Raw genomic sequence first — 17,740 nt, 5'->3', positions numbered from 1 at the left:
AATTATTTTAATGTATTTTATCCTGAGTTACAGGTGATGTTGTACAAGCACCTCAAATCATACTTTCAGAGCCTACACCTCTTTTACAGGCACCAGATTCAACAGCATGGGCTTTCACTTTTTTAAGTGGTCTTCTCTATTTCTCATCTTTTGTAAAGCCAGTTTTTGAAATAGTTTTTTTATTTTCCTTCCCTGCCCCCACCCAATCTTTTTAATACTTTTTTGTTTGTTTTGTTTTTATTTTTTTACTTTTCTGGGGTTTTTTCCTTTTCCGTTTTATAGTTCTTTGTATTCTGAGTCTCCCATGTTAAAAAGAGTGAATAAATGGGGCAGTACATAATGTAATAATATCAATTTTTATTTCAATTTCTGATTAACATTTTGAAGGTAAGTTCAGCAGGCAGTGATTATAATCAACTGAGGATGTCCAGAACACAAGAGAAAGCAGTACTTGATTACAGCAGTTTACAGTTTTACAGTTAAAAGATATGAAAAAACACAAATAGTCCCTTTGGGAAATGAAATATAATGGAAGTGTGGTTATTAAAAACTAGATATAATGTACACTAGTTATTACCTATTACGGTAAATCACCACAAGATGCAGGAAACATATCAGATAGATAAAACAGCCGTCTTGGAATATGTTGTCTTATTTTCCAGTGGATACTTTTTTTCTTCTCAGGCACTGAATTGATTTGGGGTGTGGAATTCATTTAGGAGCATGTGCATTGCCCTTTTCAGAAGGGCTATTGAAATGAAGTTGTTATCTGTGCTGAGCTGTAAGTCATGTTCCCCCGTTCCCCCAGGAAAGCCGCTTCGGGGGGCAATCGTGTACACCAGGTACTAATAGCTATTAGTTACTTAGGGTTAATGATGTTGCCAGCCTTGAGTATTTCACTTATCTTAAAATGGAAGTGCATGTTGATTTCCATTTCACAAATGGAAAAATTGAGTCAGATGGAGTTCAAATGACTTTCCTGAAGTCACTAGGAAATCACTGTCAGATCTGAAGATGCAATCCAGCCGCCCTCTCCTCTGTGCCCTATGTGGTTATGTACAACTCCGAACTGCCTGAGTGAGTAATTTTGGTTCATTAATGCCTTTATGCTCATTTGACAAAGATATAAGGGACTTCACAGCTTTTCAAGGGTCTTTCATCTGTCTGGCATCTGCCAGTGCCCTCCCTGTCCATCACACATATCCAGCACAACTTGATTGAGTTACTACACCTGGATCAATCAGGCTCTTGCAGTTCTGATATCCTCTCTCTTGTCATGTCCTAAGGATTGCCTAAAATAATTCTTAAAAATTAAAACATTACTTTTATTTTGTGGATTAGGGAGAGTGAGGTTGGGCTAAGGAGGACATCCAACTTCAGCCAATGACTTTGTGTAAATCTGTTGTGATTCCAAGCATGCAGTGATGCTAACTGAGTCAGCTGTTATGTCAAGATTTTCTTTGATCTGCTAAATTAATATGGTTTAATTAGATTAATTAAACAGAAGATAACTAGAGATGAAGAAGGAGGTCAAGAAGAAAATTATTGGCAGTTGTAGCCTTGTGCTGGGTTAGCCTTGGCTAACAGCCAGTTACCCACATGGCTGCTCACTTCTGCACTCTCTCATGAGATAGAGAGGAAATAGAAGGAAGGTGAGAAGATTTGTGGCTCAAGATAATGGCATTTTAATCATGACAGCAAGAGCTGTACACGGAAGCAAAGCAAAAAGACTAATTCATTCACTACTTCAAATCAGCAGGCAGACATCCAGCTGCTTCCTGGGAAGCATGGCCTCAGCACACATGGCAGTTGCTTGGGAAGACAAACACCATGACCATGAACATTCCTCTTTCCCTTCTGCTCCTTTACCAGTTCTGCTCAGTGTTCACTGCTGAGCACAACGTGATGTGGTCTGTAGCATCCCTTTGGTCAGTGCAGTTTGGCTGTCCCAGCTGTGTCCTCTCCCAGTCCCATGCCCTCTTCCAGCTTATACACTGGAATGGGATGGTGCAGGGCAGAGTGGGCACAAGAGGAGGTCTTGCTGCTGTGAAAACCCTGCTCAGCAATAGCAAAAACACCAGTGGGTTATCAATTCTATTCCAGCCAAAGATTCAAAGCATGGCACTGTAAAGACTGCTGTACCAGCAAGACCAATAAAGCAACTAAACTTGGATTTCCAACACTGAATGGTTGAAAAAATATCTTACTTTGACAGAAAAAAAAAAGCCACAAAACCCAACCAACGAAAAAAGCAAACCCACCAAACCCCCTATTCTAAAGAGTAAACAGCAGCAGGCTAACAATAGCCATTCATAACACAAAATTGTTGCAGAGAGCATTGGGTAAATTGGACATGAGCAAATTTCCCACAATGAATGGAACTCAGTCTGTGCATCTCTGGGAGTGGGGTAAGGAAATAGCACTCTCAAAGCCTCTCTGAAACACCATATGTTGTAACGGCAAAATAACCACGGATAGCTGGAGAGACATTGGGATTACAGAGTACAGGGGGTTGTGTCAAAGGAGGATGTATTCATTCCTGAGAAGAGAAGCAAAGGTGAAATCAGTAGAGGCATTTTAATTAGCTTATGTGCCAGTATGGTTTTGTTTGTATTTTATTAATAACTTGATCCATGACAGGGTTATGGAAAAGCCTCTGTTTGGGCAGCTAGCAAGAGAAAGCAGTGGAAAAAACCTATAACTTATTTCCAGGCACTTACTTAATTAAATACAAAACAGGCAATATGGTCTCTGGATTTATTTTTCCCATGTAGACTAGAAGCAATAAGCTGAGATTGCACAGCAAGAAAGGTACGCTTGCACCTTTTCATCTGGACCTTTGAGCTGCTTCTTCTCTGAGATGGATGTAATCCAGTCCCAGCTTTAAGATATTGAGAGGCATATGTTTGCCTAACCCTAAGTAGGAATTCCTCCCTCAGGAAGCTCTTAAATCCTAATGGGAATTGTAAGCCTTGAAGTTTGTTGGTTTACCAGTGTTTCTTTAAAATTCTCATTGAGGTGAGATGCAGCCTTGGGGACCCCTTATGTGGGGTACTCATCTCCTTCCTCACTAACACCTGAAATTAAAAAACAGCCTAGAGTTGTTTTATAATGCTTCTGAAATGGTTTTTTTCTGAAGGAGTTATGGTTTGTGACCCTCCCCTTTCTGGCTCTGTGAGTTTCCATCTGACTGACCCCATGAGCTGTGGTGGTCTCATTGCACCCAGGCCTCTCACTCTGGATGGTGCCTCAGTGCCTAGGGGGGCTTGCTTCCAGCCCTGTGTGAACCTCTCTTAGTTGGCATTTTCTTACCTAAAAAGGTAAGCAAGGAGCTGCATGAAGAATTGCATGATCTCTGCAGCTGGAATTTCTGTCCTGATAGATGCAAGTGGAATATAGGTGGCCCTCTGATGAGAACTGGTCTGGAGGTGTGGAAAACTTAAGGTTGGAAAGTGTATATACAGTTTTTTAATTTCATTTTTTCTTGGGATTCCTCTCTTGAGCTTTCAGAAGCTGCCATTGCAGGGATTATTTCACTTGATGTTTACAATCTTGGCTCATACCAGCTGCCTGGGACCAGAAGGGGTTGGCAGCAGCAGGAATGTATGCTCTCCCCACTGACCATCCCCTCCTGTCTGAGACTCCAGACCCTGGCAGTCCCAATGTATTCATGTTTTAGAAGTAGCAAAACTAGTGGTAGATGGCATATGATGGTTTTAAAAGTTAATTTTGTAATTAATGAAATCAAATAAAGTTGGTTTTTCTGGATTTTTTTGCTAGCAGGTTTAAAGTAAAGCTTAAATCAACAAATTTAAAAATAAATACTGAGGGTTTTTGCTCATAATCATCTTTATCAGAATGAAATATAAAAAAGATTTCCATCCTGCAAACAAAGCAGAAAACACTTAGGTTCTCCTGAATTTATTGTGACCTGTATTTACAATAGGAGGGATCTGAACTTCTTCTAAAGTCTGACTACAGGCTGTTCTGAGCTGAAAACTGCAAAAATGAGTTTGTATAAAATCCAGTTCTCATGTGTCCAATTAATTAAAATGTATTGCAACTACAACCAGCCTTTATAGAAACACATGGGACATTTGTGAGGGAATAGCTATGGTGCAGGCTGAGGCTAAAGTGAGGAATTCTTTGTGTCTGAGGACATAAACCCTCTCACAAAACAGCGTGGCTGTATATATATGTGCATCCAGGGATAATTTGGAAGCCTGGGTGCTGTGTCTTGGCCGTAGCTAGTGTGGCCAGTCGGAATGGGTTCGCATGGCTGCTCGCACAGGAGGTGGCCACGAGAGATCTGCTTCTCAGCAGAGCTCCTCTGGGTGGGTGCTTTAGGGGAGGGAGGCTCCAGTGTATCCCAGGGACCCTGCTGCTTGAGGGCTGCAGCTGGAGCAGGACACAATTGCCATTGTTCCCAGGAGGTCGGTGTGAGCCCTCACCACCCTGTGGCTGCGCTGGTTTGGGTGGGTGTGGAAGTGTGTGCTCTGCACTAACACCTCTGCTGCTTTAAACAGGGGTCACACTATGGCTTACAGCCCTGGGTCAGCCACAGCCCACGCTTCCACTATTGCTCCTGGGCTCTCCTGACCTGCACAGAGGATGCTGCCAACAAAAATCTCACAGCTGCCCAAGTTACAAGCAAAAGCGAGTGCTGAAGTAGTGTCTTTTATTGAGTGGCTGGCGTTGGTTGCTGCGGTGTTGCTGTGACTCTGCCTGTTCATTTTAATAGCCATGTGATAACAGTTGCAAAAAAAGTCGCTATAAATAGAGGAGATCATGTTAAGCAGTCACAGAAGGGTGAATATCCTGAAAAGCTGGGAGCTGGAAGTCAGTACGCTGCTTTCAGAAGTTACTCCTCCTGAACTGTTGCCATGCACAGAGGAACACACACCGGTGTCTGTCTGTAACATTTATAGCGTATTTTTGTTTCCAGAATGTGTTTTGTTTTCCATTAATGGGTTTTTGTATTCTCCCTGCTAATTAAATGTGTACTTCACTATGCTTTTGATCCTAAAATGAAGCTTGTAGTGGGGAATATGCTTCTTTTACTGTTCTTTTCTGGAAAGATCAAAATATTGTTCAGAAAACCTGCCGAGTTTATGAGTTGAGTTTTTCTGGGTTGGGTTTTTTTTGGCATTGTGCTCTCTGTGCTGTATTATGCTTCTTTATTTGGAAATTTATGGGGAAAATAGTTTTATTGTTCATTAGAAGTTTAAAGACCTTATATATGTTCATTTAGTAACCTTTGATTTTTGGCAGTCACTGGAAGGATGAGGTGTTTATGTGTTTAATGAAGAGGTCCTTTATTCAAAATGCTAATTAGTCTTTGAACTCAAATAGGCGTAAAATCTTGCTAAATGTTTCAGATGAATTTACCACTCCCCCAAACTCTCTCCTGTCTCCCGCTGGATTTTCCCTGTTGTCTTTCAACATCTCCTCCTGCTCTGGTCCTTGGAAACCTCCAGCATGTGCAGCACCCCGGTGCTCAGCAGAAGCCATGGCTAACCCACCCCCATCCCATCCCCTTTCTTTCCCAGATAAACAGGGAGCCTGAGGTGTGCACTGAAGTGGAGGCACACTTTGCCACACAGTGGTGTGCTTTTTTTTACCCTCCTGGATTTTTTTTTTCCATAAAGAAAGGAGGTCTATAAGAAGACCTAACAATGCCCTTACTGTTCTGTCAGAAACTGCCTGGCTACATCTTGTTTTATTTGGCCCTGGCTGAATGGCAGTTTCATTTATGTTTTGGGTGTTTGGCAGATATTTCATCTTTGTCAAACTTCACTTTTAACATTTGTTTAGATTACTTGTCACAACACTTTCCTCCCCCCCCCCCCCCCCCCCAACTCTTAAGATTTCAGTCAGCTTGACAGTGCTCAGAAGTGGTTTCTAATATTTTTGAACTCACTTCTTATGTGTTGTCCCTTTTAGAGACATACCAGTTAAGCTGGTTGATATATGGTTTGTTTTTTGTACTTTGATGATAGTGCAAGACTTGATTTTGAGCCCCTGACTCTCCTTGATGGTGGGGTAAGCATCTCCTAAGCCCTGTGAATAATAAACAAAAACATTACAGTGACCGTCATAAAATCCTGAATGCATCCATTTTATTCCATCTTGCTTTGTATTTAAGACACTTTGAACAACTGTGTTGAGATCAGGAGCGTTTTCCCCCCTGTTCTGTCTGATAGGTGATGTTATTTGCTTTTTATACCCGTGAAGAGTTGTGAGGGGCAGGTGACATGAGACTATGAGCTGGTCCATGGATGCAAACCTGGTTCCATTTTTTATCTGCCCATGTGATATCTTCATTTCACTGAATTTGTTTGGAAGTCCTGCAGTAGGAGATGAGGGGGACACCAGTGAGAGACTTCCCAGCTCCCCATCAGTGGCTGTTTCTGTGCATTCAATTTCTCTTTCAGCCCAAATATCAAGCAGTGACCAGACTCTTAGTGTGTCTGCTGTGTCCTTTGCTTAGAGATAGGTGGAACTGAATGGGAGAATGTAATTTTAAATGAGGCTGAGCAGCCTTGAAGTATACTCAGACTGGGTGTGAATTTTTGCTTATGAATGTTTCTTTTCATTTTTATTGAAATGGAAGTTGAAAAACTTGTTCAGAAATGATAATTAAGAAAAATAACCCCATATAGCCTTTCCTTGTTCAGGTATTCTGTCAGAGCTGATTTCATAGGACTGATTTGCTTATGCTAATGTTATTCACAGCAATAACTTTTGGAGAATTATCACTGTCCAGATCTGTGTGAACTGATGCACTTCTTTGCAAAGATTTTTAATTCAGAAGTTACTTTTCTGAGCTGCAGATGCTTTGGTTTGGCAAAAGGCAGCCTACCAAAAGTAATGTGATTGCTGAAATAATTTAGTCTAATACTTGCTCATGCTCTAGTCATTTCCATGCTTGAGCTCACTTGCAGATGAAGACATATGGACATGGACAATGTGAATATATTAGGAAAAATTGCAAGTGTTCAACCTTCTCTAGAAGTCCTGGAGACAGCTGGCAGACTTCAGCCAGCATGGATGAATCCCAGGTGACCCTAAAGCCAACCAGAGGTCAGTGGATGGGGCACGCTGCCAGAGTGTCCCTGCTCATCTGGAGCTTCCCCATGAGCTGTTTGCTGTGGCCCAGTTGAGAGCATGGCAAGCAGGCTGGTAATGGCCTGGTGTTTACAGAGTTTAAGTGTTTACTTGCAGATGCAAATACAGGTTTTGGACAGCTTGGGTCCATATTATTCCCCTTCTGCTTTCATTTGGAATCTGGCATTGTGTTTGCCTCAGGAGAGAATGGAGTCCTCTTGGTAGTGTTTGTCTGTCAGCTGCTAGTATTAATTGATGTAATTGTTTCTTTACTAATATTTACCTAGGGTTTTAACATGGAAGTGGCTATACAGATAATTCTAGTAGTAATCTTAGTAGAAAGTCAATGCCTTAATTAGAAAAACGACTTGCTATTCTTGACTTATTCAAGAATTGATTTTTTTTCCTGCCCTGAAAAGTGTTTGCCCTGAAATCTAAGGAAGTTGTTAACTGGGAAGGGTGATGTTTGAAGAAGTGTATACTAGCAATTAGGATGAACAGTAAATTTGGAAAAGGAGCTGATATTTGTCCTGAAGGAAACCTGAAACATTTGGTATGGGGGAAAGGAATTTTGGAGGCATTTCTGCCTTTTCCAGGCTGCTTTCTTAAGAGTCACTGCAATAAGCTGTGTTGAGGAAAGCAGACCAGAAAGAACTCTTAAAGAAGGTGAGTTAGATCCACTTAACTTTTCTTTTACTGTTCTGTACTAGGTACTACAGCTACACAGGATCATCCAGGGAAAACTTGAGAGTTATTTAAAAGCAGAGCAGAATATTATTTTAAAGAGCAAGCTGGTGATGTTGAAACTCTGTGACTCTCAATTCTGCTAGGGCCAACAATTTTGAGGATTAAAAACATATGGGCCATAGATAGAGAAGATATCCCCAGTGCTTGGGGTATTATTTAGTGCTATTTGTATTATTCAGGCTAGCAAAAACAAACAAAAAGACAAGAAGAAAATCTCCTGTTACAGGGCATAAGCCATCCAGTAGATGATGTGAGTTGGAAAGAAATTTTATGGGAAAGATTTTTTTCTGTAATTGCTCTCCTAGAGATTTCTTCATCCCTTCCCTAAAGCATCTGATTCTGGCTGCTGTCAAATAAGAGGTTACTGAACTAAATGTACTATTAATCTGACCTAGTATAAGAATTCCTGTGTTTCTATGTTTAAAAGCAGGCTTTGTCTGCTGAGGGTTGTCTCTCTGGAATAAACCCTCCATTGGAGGCAAGGGAAAGGAAATGGTTCAGAAGCTTTTATACAGTTGCTATGTAATTTTGTAGTTGTTTTGAAAAACGGTGTCTTTTTTTTTTTTCTCCCTCTCCCCTTTTATATGTATGAATGTTTTAAATTATAAAATTTAGCTTCCCATTTGATGCATTTTCTGTTCCATAGTACTCAGGATCATTGAGCAACATAATTATTTAGAATTATGTGCTTTTAAAAATTGAGGGACAAAGTCTTGGTTGTCTGGTACATGGCTAAATGATGGGTTCTATTCAGAAGACTATGAGCTGGGTGTCTTCATTGCCACTGACCAGACCTGTTAATGTTTCTGTTTATTCTTTAAAAGTGGAGACTTTCTTAAAGGAGTGTGTATTATTATTGTGGTTGTTATTAATCAGAGTTGGTGATGTTCTAGTGAACCAAACTTTCTACTTTCACTCATTTTTTGCTAAAGGTCTCTTTATTTTGCTGGAGCTGAAGAGGTTCAGTGAGCAACCAGCCTACCTCTGCAGTGAGGTATGTGAAGCAGAGTTGCAGTGCCAAGGAGCTCTGTGCCTTGGGTTTGTTGCGTAAATCTTAAATTGGATTTCCTTATTTTTCAAAGGCTTAGCAGTGGATGTGACAGTCAGGCTCTTTAACTCAGATCCTTTTAGCACGTCAGATAAAACTGCTTCATGTAGATGCCTTCCAGTTCTCCTTATTGCTTTGAAAGGTGCCTTAGAGACATGAGGTACAACTGTGCTTTGTTTCACCCAGAAAAATGTGAACTTCATATAGGGAGAATGTGTTTCATTTCCTTACCATGTGTCAACAACTGCATCTTAAACCTGTATTTATCAGATGCAGAACTGGTTTTGGAGGATTATCACTAAATCAAATACTAGGGTGGAATTTATGTTCTCACTACAGCATTTCTCAAATGTTCATATTATTCTACTTTTAAGCATTTAGTCTTTGATGCTTAGGTCTGACATGCAGAGGCTACATTTTTACATTCCTCTTTGTACAAGAGAATAGATATTTATTTCTGTTCCAAACCCCTTATACTCTCACAATAAAGACAATACACCTGATTCTTTTTTTTATTATTATTAAGGCCCATCATTACTGTTCAAACAATGCAGGAAAAAGTTGTCATAGCTCACACATGGTAAAACTGTAGTCTAGCTGTATTGCTGTGATTACAAAGTGTGTTAGAAGGGAGGAGATCTTATGGTTTTCTTTAACACCTGGACTGCCATTATTACTGTGGAGAATATCTCCTGATTTCTGATGTATATTATTAAAAAATACCCACATGTTTTTGTCTGGCAAAAACAGGGTCAGAGTGGTTGTGTGATTATGGTCCATGTTGTAAATGCAGCTGTTTATACAAAATAATATTACACAGGGTGCTTTTTCTTGATGATCTTCAGTATCCCTTCCAGTTTTTGCTATATTAGAACTCTGCATAATTTGTTTTTGCAGTATTCTTTCATGTGACATTAGTTAGGTAAATTGATTGTAATATGTCGTTGAATATCTAAGTATTCTACACAATTTAGTCACTTTTTACTTTATTATTTATTTTGGGGGTTTTTTATGTTATTTATACAGGGGTATATGAGGGTTTTTTTCAGTCTGTTGTCACTGTGGAACTCTGACAGTGCACGCAGACTTGTCATTCTTGAAAGGGGGATCTCTATGAAATTAAGCAGCAGTGATTGTACCAAACACAGTCATTTTTCTTCTCACTCCTGGCTCCTTCCCCTCTCCTTCATAAACTTGGATATGAGGTGTGGAGCAACACCATTCTCTTCATCTTGCAGTGATGCACTCCACATTGGGAATTGGAGAGATGTATGGGTGGAATATCTTCAAAAACTGCGGCTTATGTAAAGGAAGTGACAGCCTTTAGTGATGTCACTTATTTTGAGAGATTATTTCCATTAGCTGACATCTTTATTGCATTCTCTCGCTTATGCGTCATTTTGAGGAAACAAATTGGTTTTTTCTGCTTACTTTGGATTTGCTTTAGCATATGGTGCTCTGTATAATGGACAAGTGTTTGACCCTCAGTTGGTATAGACACCATCAGCTGGAAAGAGGATGCAGTTGGGATAATAGTGAGGGATGTGCTTGAATCAACGTGTCTCTTTCAGCCATCTCTGAGTGGACTACTCCACTTAGAGATTTTTTTTGGCCTGATTATAATCACAAAAGACAGGAGTGGATTTTGAATGGCTTTGTCTCAGTAACTGAGACCATTGCTTTGTCTCAGGATTTTTTTCTTGGATTTTTTTTTCCTTGTGTTTTTTTTTTTTTTCCTTTTTTTCTTGCAGATTAATTCATTTGCTCACCTAATGTGCATCTGTTGAAGGAACTTCAGGTGCTGTTAGAAAAGCTCTCTCTGTTGTGGCAAGTCTGGCTTGACGTTCCCAGTTCTAAGATATGCTCTACTTGGTTGCTGGTATTTGCATGGTTAAATCAGATTGTCTTATCAGCCTTGGGCACCCAGCTGGGCTTTCAGGCTTCTCACTCCTCTGTGCTCTTTGTAATGCATTGGTCTGCTGGATCCTGACTTGTGAAGTGCTGCTGTCCTCAAAATCATGCAGGAAGAGCCTTGGTAAGATCATTCTGCTGCAGTGGGGAAGGGCATTTACCAGGCACATAACAAGTGGTATGGAATGCACACCTGCCCAGCTCTCTGGTTCTGGGTATATTTTTTTAGACAGTAAATGCAGAGTACCTGGCAAAGTGACTCAGACAGCACAGCCTGGTAAGCACAGATGAAGGATGCAGCAGAGATGGTGCTGTTGGTACCAGGAGATGGGTCTGTGCTGGCTTATACTCAGCAGCACTCTGGGCTTGGCTGCTGGCATGGGGGTAAAGGTGGTGCTGGGAGCTTTGAGAGCATTGCTTCTCTTACTGGCTTACATTTATTGATGTATGTGGGTCAGAGGTTTCAGAAATGACCCTCTTGTTGCCAAGGCTGAGTATCCCTGCTGTTGTTCTGCTTGTGGTGGTTCAGAATTGGTTGGAGGCTTGTTGGAAGAAGCCTTGCTTGAACCACACTGTCTTTCCACAAGAGGAGTCATCTTTGACACTGTTAGCCAAGTTTACCACCTCCTGGGGGATTCCAAAAGTTTTTAAGAGCTTTGTTCTTTACCCATGTCTCATGACCTAATTATGAAAATGCTCATTGTTACTTTCTTAAATGTTTTCAAAATTCATTATTTTAATACATTACTTTGCCAATGAAGCTGAAAGTTTAGCGATCCCAATGGATTCAGAAGTTAAATGCTGCCCTGATAAGTGTTTGATCCAGCTTATGGTTGAAATGCTTAAATATGATGGCAGCTTTGGGCAGCTTTAAGTGCTGCATGGTGGTGTATGACCTGTCTCCATCCCTAGGAGTCTGCATGCAGCTTCTGCCTGCACCGTGAACATGAAGTAATTCAGCTGGTGTCTCTGCCCAGAGAAGTTGGAAAGTTGTCTTACATTTACCACTGGAAGGATCCTTTCAGAAAAGGGTTTGTTGGGAATGATTGCTGTGCTGTTAACTCACACATTTGCTTACTCTGCAAGAACACCTTTGTGCTGTATCAGAAATCCTGCCTCACAGACTGGTGGGCATGACACAAGTCTCCTTGAATTTTGTCAGTGTTTAGGTTCCTCTTAGATGCTTTTGGATGTGAAATGTAAGGTCATAGTTCATGTTGGTCTTTCTGACAATGTAATCCATCTGTCCAGTGCCTCTAGCAGACAATTCTGGGATATAGATCTGAATGTTAGAATGTAGAAAAGATGTGCTGGTTTTGTGGCTACCGTGATTGATTATTGCACCTCTGCCCTTATGACCTGACTGATAAGGTTTTTGCAACATTTTCAGATGATTCAGAGGATGGCTCTGAGGGTGCTTACATGTGCAGTGTTATCTCAGCGTATTATTAGCATTTTACAATTGCTTTATTGGCTCCCTGTTAGGCAAAATATTGACAATAAAAATGCTATTTTTGTTCTGTGATCCATGCTATGGCTTTGTCCCCTCCTAGTTAATGGCTGTGCTTGTTCCTAATTTTGCTACCCTATTGTTCCTGTGACAGGGAGCTACAGAGAACAGAGGTTTTAAAATAGATGTTCATAATCTCCACCAGCCCTCTGGCATATTCTGCTGACCCTCAGGGAGTCTTACTGGGAATATATTGAAACTTGTGATATCTAATAAGTGAAGGTTCAGGAGCCTGACGTCGACAGCAGAAATGTGGTCTTCTGGGTAAAGTAGGACAGAAGACTCTAATAACTCAGAGGAATTGCAGAACCTTTCAGCAGACAGACTACTAGACTTGACGTATATAACAAAAGGTGATAAATTATGTGTGTTAAGTTATTTTGTGTTAGCACAGCGTCCACACCTCCATGATATTAAGATGATAGATGCACCTCTAGTCCAACAGACTGGTCTTCAGAAACAAAGTTCACAACCAGTGCTTGAACCCTCTTTTTCCCCCTGTTCCACTTGGATCACCATCCTCACTTGATAAATGGGTGCAGCAGGGATGCAAACTCCTCTAGCTCTGAGGAAGTAGAACTTCCAGCCTTGTAGTGCAAAAAACTGGACTGCTAACAGATTGAACCTACCTCCTGAGCATAGTTGTGCCTCCCAGCTCTTGGGGGATTGGGAAATCTATGTTATTTCACAATTCATGCACAACCTCTACAAAATCCTCTTTCAGGTTTCTCAGACAGACTCACGAATAAACATTATTCATTTTTTGAGTGAATCCACATGCTTATCCTAACAATGAGTTTAGATTACTCCAGATAGCAGAATTTTTCTTTGCAGCTAAATGGATTCTTGCAGGATCCTTCTTTGTGTGGCTTATAAAGTGAAGTGTGCTGAGCTGAGGCGGAACCTTCTGCTGTAGTGTATGTTTTCCAAATTAAACAGAATTTTATTCTCATCTTTTTTTTTTATCTCAGTGACTCTTGAAGTCTGTTTGCTTCTTTGCACAGTGCGTGAAGATCTCATACTGCACTGACCTGTCAGTGCATTTCCAGGCAGCACATTTGTGCCATAGAGGGGCATAAAAGGATCTGTATTTACTGGTTGTCCAGATACTGAACAAAGTAGAAATTAAAGATGTAGAGCATTTTCTGCCTTAATTTGGTGGTGAAAGCAAGTCTAATGACAATATTTGCAGTTCTGGCTGACATCCAGGCTGGATGAATCTGACTATTGGGTTCCATCCTTAGTGGCACTAAAGATATCCTGCCCATGCAGAGGAAGACTACCCAAATGACCTCAGGCAGGGAGAGGATGTGGTGCTTTGTTTCATTGTGGTGGTTCTGCTAGGACAAGGACTTCTCAGGAATATACCTCTAAGGCTGAGCAGAGAGATGAGTCTTGCCTCTGTGCTGGGACAGTCATCTCTAGAAATTTCAAAAACTAACAGCAAAGGCTTCAGGTCTAAATTGCTCTGATCTTTCCCAACATAGCCCTGTGGGTAATTAACATCACTTATGTGAATAGGTTCAGATAAAGCATAGCCATCAAAACTAATGTTTTCTGCACCCACCACTCATAGAACATTTGATGAATCATTTCCCTGACTCCTGGCTTCATTGATTGGGGTTTTGAGACCAGTACCAGTAAAAGTTGTCACTGGTGTTGCACGTCTTTGTGCTCTCCTTTAAGGAAGTATCTCTTGTCGTCCTGTTTCTGCAGTGCATGTGTGACTGTAGAGTGTTGGCCTCCCAAAGAAATGTGCTTTTCTGTCAAGGAACCGCCCTCCAAAGCTGCTTTCCTCTTCAGCTTCTGAGCTGATGAAGTACTCCATTCTTTTAATAACTCCCAGGCCACTGGGATCATTTACTAGGGATCTTCCGTCTGTCACCAAAACAATAACATCACTTGACCCCCTCTTACTGATCTCGGAGGCCTCTTAAAAGTTATAAACAGCCAGTATAAGACCTTTTTAGTAGTTGCAGTGATGGTAAGTGCTGTATTTGCTGTTGGTCACCATGACATGTTTCTCATCAGCTAGAAGGTTAAAGATGAGTGTTATGAGAGCATGCTGGGCAGGCTTCAGATAGATTCCTCACTCCTTCTTGCTGTAACACCACTTGGGAAGCGATTGGCATACTTGTAAATGTCTGCACATCCCGTAATATTGGATGTCATTACTGAACATAGGCAGCAGGATGTGGTTTTTCTTGCTTACTCAGTCTCCCTTCCCTTGGCCTCCCGTCTCTTTCCAAGAGCTCTTCTCACAAAATCTTACTTTGGCTGGGAATCTGTGTGATGGTATCTTGTGGTGCTTTGTAGGCAAGGGCAAAGACCAATTAATTGCCAGTTAAGGAGAAGTTCAATGGAAGTTTGATTTTGTTGGACAGGGAACATATTCCATTCTGAACTTAATTGGAGATGTTACCTTTCCTTCAGGGATGAGGATCGTGGATAGTTGAGTATGCTGCCAGTTTAAGGTACTACCTTTTGGCCTGTGTTAATCTTCCCAAATGTTAGAAGCATGTTGGTCCTGGTTGCAGCTTACGTTTTTTACCTGTGATTCTTTTTCCCTTCTTTGACTTGATGAGGGGGGACCCCTAAGGGTAGGTTCCTCAGTCCTGTCAGTGATCATATCTCATCTTCGTGGTTGCCATCTCTCATAGAAGCAGCTATGAACAAAACAATATGACTGGACACGTAGGACAGTAAAGGATAATTTGGATTGCTGAATCAAGTCTTGTTTTTCTGAACTGTAGGGGAAAACTGTTCAGGAACACAGGACACATGCTGGAAAAATGTGGTCAGAGAACTAAAGCAATAGGCACAGTGCCTTGAGTGGGAAAAGTTCCTGCTGGAGTTTCTGGTTCTGTGTTTCTTGAGGGACCAACCTGCTTTTTAAGAGCTAAGTACCCTGTGCTGTTTAAATCATGGATCATCTGAATTATATTTGAGAGAAGGAATTTGTTTTTCCTTTTGAGTTTTGTGGATGAGCAGAAACAAGGAAACAGGTTCGGTCTGCAGAAAAGCCCTGCAGCTTTGGTCTGGCAAATCTCTTGATTTCCTAAACCTCTGTAGCACATGGGATAGTCTCTCATGAAGGATATTCTCAGTATGGAGTTACTATTTTACACCCTTGGAAATGTTAATAAGGAATAACAGAGATGACTGTGCAAGAACAGAAGCGTTGATTGCATTGAAAGAGCAATTTTAAGCATTAAGAAATAGCTTTTAAATTTGGGGAGCATAATGAGTGTACAAGTTCACTTAAACTCAGGGAGGAGGAAGCCCAGTTACCTTTCCTTTGGTTTCCATAGATGAAAGAGAATTTTTTTCCTTGACTGTCCTTCAGAATTTTTTGAATGTGACAGAGTAAGAAAGGAATGCATTTAGTTACAAAGCACAGTGTCCTATATACCAGCACAAAATGTATTCAGAGCCCTTTGAATTCTCTGCAGAAAACTGCAAGAGAGTCCCTTACAGAGGTGATTGAAAGCCACTGCACAGGAAATCAACTTCTCATCCTGTACATAAACATGAGCCAATTCTACTATATCTGGCTCTAGGAGCAGTACACACAGTAAATTGTTAACCCCATCACCTGACCTAACCATTTATCTTTACTTCTCAGTACAGTTTTGGCAACTGCTGAGTAATGAAAGAAAAAAACATAGAATGCAGATAGCTGTAGGAAAAAGAAAAAAAAAAGGCAATAATCAACCCCCTGGCCCCCTCCACCAAAAAAAATCCCCAACCGAGAAACCCAACCACCCCACACTTCAGTTTCAAACAGCCCTTTAAAGCAGCAAACAACAGAAGATGAGAAATTGCCTGATACAGTGGCAGGATCTTAAATATGGTTAGTATAGAACAGAATTAACATCTCTGTAGAATAACAGACATGTGAAGCATGGATTTTCAATCCTTCACACTTCTTGGTTGTGTTAGCACAAATAAATTAATAACTCCCCTGAACCTTTGCAGAACAAATAACCGTAGTGCCTTTCAGGTTTTGAAATGTAAGCTCTGTGTGTTTTTAATGTTAGTTGTTATACATGAAGGTTGGCTGAAATAGGTTATTCTGCTTATGGAGTATTGTTCTCATATGAGGATTCAAGCTATGTACTCACAGCTGCTGCTCTCCAACATGGACTCTCAGTTGCACTAAAATCAATAGTTGGCACAGCAGGGTACTGTTGTATGGTGTGTAAATAAATGGGTGTCATTGTGTTTCACTTTTTTTTTCCCTTTTCCCCTTTCAGATTTAGATTTGCTCTTTTTCAGGCATACATCAGTGTGTGTTTGCAATGGAGGCAATTCCAAGCATAGCTGCTTAGGGAGAAAGAAGCTTTCCCCCCTCATTTTTATACTTCCCAATAGGATTTTAAGATAAACAGCAATTGCATTAATTATATTAATTATTTCTTAACAATGTCAGGGGGAAAAAACCCCAAATAAACCCCAAACCCGTTTTGCAAGTGTCAGCTTTATGACAAAAAGGAATTCACAGTCCCCCAGCAGACAGCTATCTTGCATACCAAGATGCAGGAAAAGTGTCATAGAAAGAGTGTCTTAATTCTTTTACAACAATTTATCTTTCCTCTTTCCTTAAATCTTGTACCTATATTTGAAAATATGTTACAATTGTGGTTATGGGATGTAAGAGCTACAGATCTGCTTTTCAATAAACTGACTTTGAAGTTCTGTTTCATGCATTTTCTTTTTTATTCATGCATCTGGTCATATAGAGTAGTTTACTTTTTTTGGCTGCAGACTTGGCAGATACAAAATGCAGATGTTGTTCTTCTGACTTAAGCTGCTATTTTAAGCTTTTTGGCCAGCGGTTGGAAATTTTAGGTTCAGTTGTTTATTTGCTTATCATCAAAGTGGTTTTTGTCATATAATTCATATATGAGTATTAGCTTTCTGTGTTTACTTTCAGAGTTTGAGATTAAGAGTATGGTCTTTTTTTCCCCCCTTTACGTTTTTTGAACCAGCATGCTCTTTTGATTAATAATACAGTAGAATATGTTATGCTTCAGAGAGCTTTTATTTGCAAAGGAAAAAAAAAAACCTAAAAAAAACCCACCCAACCAACCCAACCGAAAACCAGCCCAACCCTCACATTGTGCTGCAATGCTTTCCCTTTAAGAAAACCATATCTCTCTCCAGATGCCTGCATCTCTTTGATACAAAAGGGTACACTAAGTTCCATCTATAAACAGAATCCACTAATTAAGAGTAATTGCTTCGGAGATTGGTACAGACTATTCAGCATCAGATGCATGTTCCTCTCAGATATCCATTAGCCTCTAATAAGATAATGCAGATGTGCCAGTCTGTTTCCTGTTTCCTTCTATTGTACCTTTATTGCCGTATATGGACCAATGGGATGGGCTGAACAATAAGTGGATGTCCTTTTG

General features: G+C 40.5%; 1 protein-coding gene across 3 annotated transcripts in view; it reads left to right on the top strand.

Annotated features, from left to right (window-relative positions):
* RARB (retinoic acid receptor beta) overlaps positions 1-17,740 on the top strand; it is a 323,420-nt gene that overhangs the window by 107,092 nt on the left and 198,588 nt on the right. Inside the window, exon 1 of one of the 3 annotated variants that reach the window (XM_039705224.1) lies at positions 4,852-4,911. The exons of the other annotated variants lie outside the window; for them this stretch is intronic. The gene's annotated coding sequence lies outside the window, so the exon portion shown is untranslated. Of the gene's footprint in view, positions 1-4,851; positions 4,912-17,740 lie in introns of those variants that run through there. 3 annotated transcript variants of the gene reach the window in all.

Source organism: Passer montanus, unplaced genomic scaffold (genome assembly GCF_014805655.1).
Source record: "Passer montanus isolate IOZ18808 unplaced genomic scaffold, ASM1480565v1 scaffold10, whole genome shotgun sequence".
Classification (NCBI taxonomy): domain Eukaryota; kingdom Metazoa; phylum Chordata; class Aves; order Passeriformes; family Passeridae; genus Passer; species Passer montanus.
This window is presented reverse-complemented; position numbering and strand designations above follow the sequence as displayed.